This window comes from Rhipicephalus microplus, unplaced genomic scaffold (assembly GCF_043290135.1).
Source record: "Rhipicephalus microplus isolate Deutch F79 unplaced genomic scaffold, USDA_Rmic scaffold_12, whole genome shotgun sequence".
Classification (NCBI taxonomy): Eukaryota; Metazoa; Arthropoda; class Arachnida; order Ixodida; family Ixodidae; genus Rhipicephalus; species Rhipicephalus microplus.
In genome coordinates, this window is record NW_027464585.1 from 51,837,511 (window position 1) to 51,845,081 (window position 7,571).

Genomic DNA, 7,571 nt, shown 5'->3' on the forward strand with positions numbered 1-7,571 from the left:
TATCTTCAAAGCTATCACTGCAAAGAAAAAAGCAACACAACACTCCCGGGAGAGATCGAACCTCCAACCTTTCAGTTAACAGCCGATCGCGCTAGCCAATTGCGCCACGGAGACAGTCGTGCTCCACTCTCACCACCGTCAGAACATTTTCTCAGAGCTATCAGCCCAAAGGGAAAAAACGCCGCACCACCACCGGGTGGGCTCGAACCTCCAAACTTTTGGTTAACAGCCCATCGCGCTAGCCAATTGCGCCATGGAGACAGTCGTGCTCCACTCTCACCACCATCAGAACATATCTTCAAAGCTATCAGCGCAAAGAAAAAAGCAACACACCACTCCCGGGAGGGCTCCAACCTCCAACCTTTCGGTTAACTCCCGATCGCGCTAGCCAATTACGCCACGGAGACAGTCCTGTTATACTCTCACCACCAGCATAACATATCTTCAAAGCTATCGGCCCAAAGAAAAAAAGCGCCGCACCACCCCGGTGGGCTCGAACCTCCAACCTTTCGGTTAACAGCCGATCGCTCTAGCCAATTGCGCCACGGAGACAGTCGCGCTCCACTCTCACCACCGTCAAAACATATCTTCAAAGCTATCAGCGCAAAGGAAAAAGCAACACACCACTCCCAGGAGGGCTCGAACCTCCAACCTTTCGGTTAACAGCCGAACGCGCTAGCCAATTACGCCACGGAGACAGTCCTGCTATACTCTCACCACCAGCATAACATATCTTCAAACTATCGGCCCAAAGGAAAAAAAGCGCCCTACCACCCCAGGTGGGCTCGAACCTCCAACCTTTCGGTTAACAGCTGATCGCCCGAGCCAGTTGCGCCACGGAGACAGTCGCGCTACACTTTCACCACCGTCCGAACATTTCCTCAGACTATCAGCCCAAAGAAAAAAAGCAACACACCACTCTCGGGAGGGCTCGAACCTCCAACCTTTCGGTTAACAGCCGATCGCGCTGGCCGATTGCGCCACGGAGACAGTCGTGCTTCACTCTCACCACCGTCAGAACATTTCTTCAGACTATCAGCCCAAAGAAAAAAAGCGCCGCACCACCACCGGGTGGGCTCTAACCTCCAACCTTTTGGTCTACAGCCGATCGCGCTAGCCAATTGCGCCAGCCACGGAGACAGTCCTGCTCCACTCTCACCACCGTCAGAACATATCTTCAAAGCTATCAGCGCACAGAAAAAAGCAACACACCACTCCCGGGAGGGATCGAACCTCCAACCTTTCAGTTAACAGCCGATCGCGCTAGCCAAATGCGCCACGGAGACAGTCGTGCTCCGCTCTCACCACCGTCAGAACATTTCTTCAGACTATCAGCCCCCAAAAAAAGCGCCGCACCACCACCGGGTGGGCTCGAACCTCCAACCATTCGGTTAACAGCCGCTCGCGCTAGCCAATTGTGCCACGGAGACAGTCGTGCTCCAATCGCACCACCGTCGGAACATTTCTCCAAAGCTTTCAGCGCAAAGAAAAAAAAGCGCCGAACCACCACCCGGTGGGGTCGAACCTCCAACCTTTTGGTTAACAGCCGATCCCGCTAGCCAATTGCGCCACGGAGACAGTCATGCTCCACTCTCACCACCATAAGAACAAATCTTCAAAGCTATCAGCGCAAAGAAAAAAGCAACACACCACTCTCGGGAGGGCTCGAACCTCCAACCTTTCAGTTAACAGCCGATCGCGCGAGCCAATTGCGCCACAGAGACAGTCGCGCCACACTTTCACCACCGTCAGAACATTTCCTAAGAGCTATCAGCCCAAAAGAAAAAAAGCGCCGCACCACCACCGGTTGGGCTCGAACCTCCAACCTTTTGGTTAACAGCCCCTCGCGCTAGCCAATTGCGCCACGGAGACAGTCGTGCTCCACTCTCACCACCATCAGAACATATCTTCAAAGCTATCAGCCCAAAGAGAAAAAGCAACACACCACTCTCGGGAGGGCTTGAACCTCCAACCTTTCGGTTAACAGCCGATCGCGCTAGCCGATTGCGCCACGGAGACAGTCGTGCTTCACTCTCACCACCGTCAGAACATTTCTTCAGATTATCAGCCCAAAGAAAAAAAAGCGCCGCACCACCACCGGGTGGGCTCGAACCTCCAACCTTTTGGTCTACAGCCGATCGCGCTAGCGAATTGCGCCAGCCACGGAGACAGTCCTGCTCCACTCTCACCACCATCAGAACATATCTTCAAAGCTATCAGCCAAAGAAAAAAACCGCCGCAGCACCCCCGGGTGGGCTCGAACCTCCAACCTTTTGGTTAACAGCCGATCGCGCTAGCCAATTGCGCGGAGACAGTCCTGCTCCACTCTCACCACCATCAGAACATATCTTCAAAGCTATCAGCGCAAAGGAAAAAGCAACACACCACTCCCAGGAGGGCTCGAACCTCCGACCTTTCGGTTAACAGCCGAACGCGCTAGCCAATTACGCCACGGAGACAGTCCTGCTATATTCTCACCACCAGCATAACATTTCTTCAAACTATCGGCCCAAAGGAAAAAAGCGCCCCACCACCCCAGGTGGGCTCGAACCTCCAACCTTTCGGTTAACAGCTGATCGCCCAAGCCAGTTGCGCCACGGAGACAGTCGCGCTACACTTTCACCACCGTCAGAACATTTCCTCAGAGCTATCAGCCCAAAAGAAAAAAAGCGCCGCACCACCACCGGGTGGGCTCAAACCTCCAACTTTTTGGTTAACAGCCCTTCGCGCTAGCCAATTGCGCCACGGAGACAGTCGTGCTCCACTCTCACCACCATCAGAACATACCTTCAAAGCTATCAGCCAAAAGAAAAAAAGCAACACACCACTTTCGGGAGGGCTCGAACCTCCAACCTTTTGGTTAACAGCCGATCGCGCTAGCCAATTGCGCCATGGAGACAGTCGTGCTTCACTCTCACCACCGTCAGAACATTTCTTCAGACTATCAGCCCAAAGAAAAAAAAGCGCCGCACCACCACCGGGTGGGCTCGAACCTCCAACCTTTCGGTCTACAGCCGATCGCGCTACCCAATTGCGCCAGCCACGGAGACAGTCGTGCTCCACTCTCACCACCATCAGAACATATCTTCAAAGCTATCAGCGCAAAGAAAAAAGCAACACACCACTCCCGGGAGAGCTCGAACCTCCAACCTTTCGGTTAACAGCCGATCGCGCTAGCCAATTGCGCCACGGAGACAGTCCTGCTCCACTCTCACTACCATCAGAACATATCTTCAAAGCTATCAGCCCAAAGAAAAAAACCGCCGCAGCACCACCGGGTGGGCTCGAACCTCAACCTTTGGGTTAACAGCCGATTGCGCTAGCCAATTGCGCCACGGAGACAATCCTGCTCCACTCTCACCACCATCAGAACATATATTCAATGCTATCAGCCCAAAAAAAAGCAACACACCACTCTCGGGAGGGCTCAAACCTCCAACTTTTCAGTTAACAGCCGATCGCGCGAGCCAATTGCGCCACGGAGACAGTCCTGCTCCACTCTCACCATCGTCAGAACATTTCCTCAGAGCTATCAGCCCAAAGAAAAAAAAACGCCGCACCACCACCGGGTGGGCTTGAACCTCCAACCTTTTGGTTAACAGCCCATCGCGCTAGCCAATTGCGCCACGGAGACAGTCGTGCTCCCCTCTCACCACCGTCAGAACATTTCTTCAGATTATCAGCCCAAAGAAAAAAAAGCGCCGCACCACCACCGGGTGGGCTCTAACCTCCAAGCTTTTGGTCTACAGCCGATCACGCTAGCCAATTGCGCCAGCCACGGAGACAGTCCTGCTCCACTCTCACCACCGTCAGAACATATCTTCAAAGCTATCAGCACACAGAAAAAAGCAACACACCACTCCCGGGAGGGATCGAACCTCCAACCTTTCAGTTAACAGCCGATCGCGCTAGCCAAATGCGCCACGGAGACAGTCGTGCTCCACTCTCACCACCGTCAGAACATTTCTTCAGACTATCAGCCCCAAAAAAAAGCGCCGCACCACCACCGGGTGGGCTCCAACCTCCAACCATTCGGTTAACAGCCGCTCGCGCTAGCCAATTGTGCCACGGAGACAGTCGTGCTCCACTATCACCACCATCAGAACATATCTTCAAAGCTATCAGCCCAAAGAAAAAAAGCAACACACCACTCTCGGGAGGGCTCGAACCTCCAACCTTTCGGTTAACAGCCAATCGCGCTAGCCTATTGCGCCACGGAGACAGTCGTGCTTCACTCTCACCACCGTCAGAACATTTCTTCAGATTATCAGCCCAAAGAAAAAAAGCGCCGCACCACCACCGGGTGGGCTCTAACCTCCAACCTTTTGGTCTACCGCCGATCGCGCTAGCCAATTGCGCCAGCCACGGAGACAGTCCTGCTCCACTCTCACCACCGTCGGAACATTTCTCCAAAGCTTTCAGCGCAAAGAAAAAAAAGCGCCGAACCACCACCCGGTGGGGTTGAACCTCCAACCTTTCGGTTAACAGCCGATCCCGCTAGCCAATTGCGCCACGGAGACAGTCGTGCTCCACTCTCACCACCATCAGAACAAATCTTCAAAGCTATCAGCGCAAAGAAAAAAGCAACACACAACTCTCGGAAGGGCTCGAACCTCCAACCTTTCAGTTAACAGCCGATCGCGCGAGCCAATTGCGCCACGGAGACAGTCGCGCCAGACTTTCACCACCGTCAGAACATTTCCTCGGAGCTATCAGCCCAAAGGAAAAAAAGCGCCGCACCACCACCGGTTGGGTGCGAACCTCCAACCTTTTGGTTAACAGCCCATCGCGCTAGCCAATTGCGCCACGGAGATAGTCGTGCTCCACTCTCACCACCGTCAGAACATTTCTTCAGATTATCAGCCCAAAGAAAAAAAAGCGCCGCACCACTACCGGGTGGGCTCGAACCTCCAACCTTTCGGTCTACAGCCGATCGCGCTAGCCAATTGCGCCAGCCACGGAGACAGTCCTGCTCCACTCTCACCACCATCAGAACATATCTTCAAAGCTATCAGCCAAAGAAAAAAACCGCCGCAGCACCACCGGGTGGGCTCGAACCTCCAACCTTTCGGTTAACAGCTGATCGCGATAGCCAATTGCGCCACGGAGACAGTCCTGCTCCACTCTCACCACCATCAGAACATATCTTCAAAGCTATCAGCTCAAAGAAAAAATCAACACACCAATCCTGGGAGGGCTCGAACCTCCAACTTTTCGGTTAACAGTCGATCGCGCTAGCCAATTGCGCCACGGCGACAGTCCTGCTCCACTCTCACCACCGACAGAACATATCTCTAAAGCTATCAGTGCAAAGAAAAAAGCAACACAACACTCCCGGGAGAGATCGAACCTCCATCCTTTCAGTTAACAGCCGATCGCGCTAGCCAATTGCGCCACGGAGACAGTCGTGCTCCACTCTCACCACCGTCAGAACATTTCCTCAGAGCTATCAGCCCATGGGAAAAAAAGCGCCGCACCACCACCGGGTGGGCTCGAACCTCCAAACTTTTGGTTAACAGTCCATCGCGCTAGCCAATTGCGCCATGGAGACAGTCGTGCTCCACTCTCACCACCATCAGAACATATCTTCAAAGCTATCAGCGCAAAGAAAAAAGCAACACACCACTCCCGGGAGGGCTCGAACCTCCAACCTTTCGGTTAACACCCGATCGCGCGAGCCAATTACGCCATGGAGACAGTCCTGTTATACTCTCACCACCAGCATAACATATCTTCAAAGCTATCGGCCCAAAGAAAAAAAGCGCCGCACCACCCCGGGTGGGCTCGAACCTCCAACCTTTCGGTTAACAGCCGATCGCTCTAGCCAATTGCGCCACGGAGACAGTCGCGGTCCACTCTCACCACCGTCAAACATATCTTCAAAGCTATCAGCCCAAAGAAAAAAAACCGCCGCAGCACCACTGGGTGGGCTCGAACCTCAACCTTTCGGTTAACAGCCGATCGCGCTAGCCAATTGCGCCACGGAGACAATCCTGCTCCACTCTCACCACCATTAGAACATATATTCAATGCTATCAGCCCAAAAAAAAAGCAACACACCACTCTCGGGAGGGCTCAAACCTCCAACTTTTCAGTTAACAGCCGATCGCGCGAGCCAATTGCGCCACGGAGACAGTCCTGCTCCACTCTCACCACCGTCAGAACATTTCCTCAGAGCTATCAGCCCAAAGAAAAAAAACGCCGCACCACCACCGGGTGGGCTTGAACCTCCAACCTTTTGGTTAACAGCCCATCGCGCTAGCCAATTGCGCCACGGAAACAGTCGTGCTAAACTCTCACCGCCGTCAGAACATTTCTTCAGATTATCAGCCCAAAGAAAAAAAAGCGCCGCACCACCACCGGGTGGGCTCTAACCTCCAACCTTTTGGTCTACAGCCGATCGCGCTAGCCAATTGCGCCAGCCACGGAGACAGTCCTGCTCCACTCTCACCACCGTCAGAACATATCTTCAAAGCTATCAGCACACAGAAAAAAGCAACACACCACTCCCGGGAGGGATCGAACCTCCAACCTTTCAGTTAACAGCCGATCGCGCTAGCCAAATGCGCCACGGAGACACTCGTGCTCCACTCTCACCACCGTCAGAACATTTCTTCATGCTATCAGCCCCAAAAAAAGCGCCGCACCACCACCGGGTGGGCTCGAACCTCCAACCATTCGGTTAACAGCCGCTCGCGCTAGCCAATTGTGCCACGGAGACAGTCGTGCTCCACTCTCACCACGATCAGAACATATCTTCAAAGCTATCAGCTCAAAGAAAAAAAGCAACACACCACTCTCGGGAGGGCTCGAACCTCCAACCTTTCGGTTAACAGCCGATCGCGCCAGCCTATTGCGCCACGGAGACAGTCGTGCTTCACTCTCACCACCGTCAGAACATTTCTTCAGATTATCAGCCCAAAGAAAAAAAGCGCCGCACCACCACTGGGTGGGCTCTAACCTACAACCTTTTGGTCTACAGCCGATCGCGCTAGCCAATTGCGCCAGCCACGGAGACAGTCCTGCTCCACTCTCACCACCGTCGGAACATTTCTCCAAAGCTTTCAGCGCAAAGAAAAAAAAGCGCCGAACCACCACCCGGTGGGGTCGAACCTCCAACCTTTCGGTTAACAGCCGATCCCGCTAGCCAGTTGCGCCACGGAGACAGACGTGCTCCACTCTCACCACCATCAGAACAAATCTTCAAAGCTATCAGCGCCAAGAAAAAAGCAACACACAACTCTCGGAAGGGCTCGAACCTCCAACCTTTCAGTTAACAGCCGATCGCGCGAGCCAATTGCGCCACGGAGACAGTCGCGCCAGACTTTCACCACCGTCAGAACATTTCCTCGGAGCTATCAGCCCAAAGGAAAAAAAGCGCCGCACCACCACCGGTTGGGCGCGAACCTCCAACCTTTTGGTTAACAGCCCATCGCGCTAGCCAATTGCGCCACGGAGATAGTCGTGCTCCACTCTCACCACCGTCAGAACATTTCTTCAGATTATCAGCCCAAAGAAAAAAAAGCGCCGCACCACCACCGGGTGGGCTCGAACCTCCAACCTTTCGGTCT

At 53.8% G+C, this 7,571-nt stretch overlaps 2 non-coding genes across 2 annotated transcripts; both read right to left on the minus strand.

Moving 5' to 3' along the window:
- Positions 1 to 624: 624 nt before the first annotated feature.
- On the minus strand, positions 625 to 701 carry TRNAN-GUU (transfer RNA asparagine (anticodon GUU)). Its single transcript has one exon. It is a non-coding gene; the product is annotated as a tRNA-Asn (tRNA).
- Positions 702 to 2,385: 1,684 nt separating this feature from the next.
- TRNAN-GUU (transfer RNA asparagine (anticodon GUU)) lies at positions 2,386 to 2,462 on the minus strand. The gene has a single exon. It is a non-coding gene; the product is annotated as a tRNA-Asn (tRNA).
- Between the last annotated feature and the right edge of the window lie 5,109 nt (positions 2,463 to 7,571).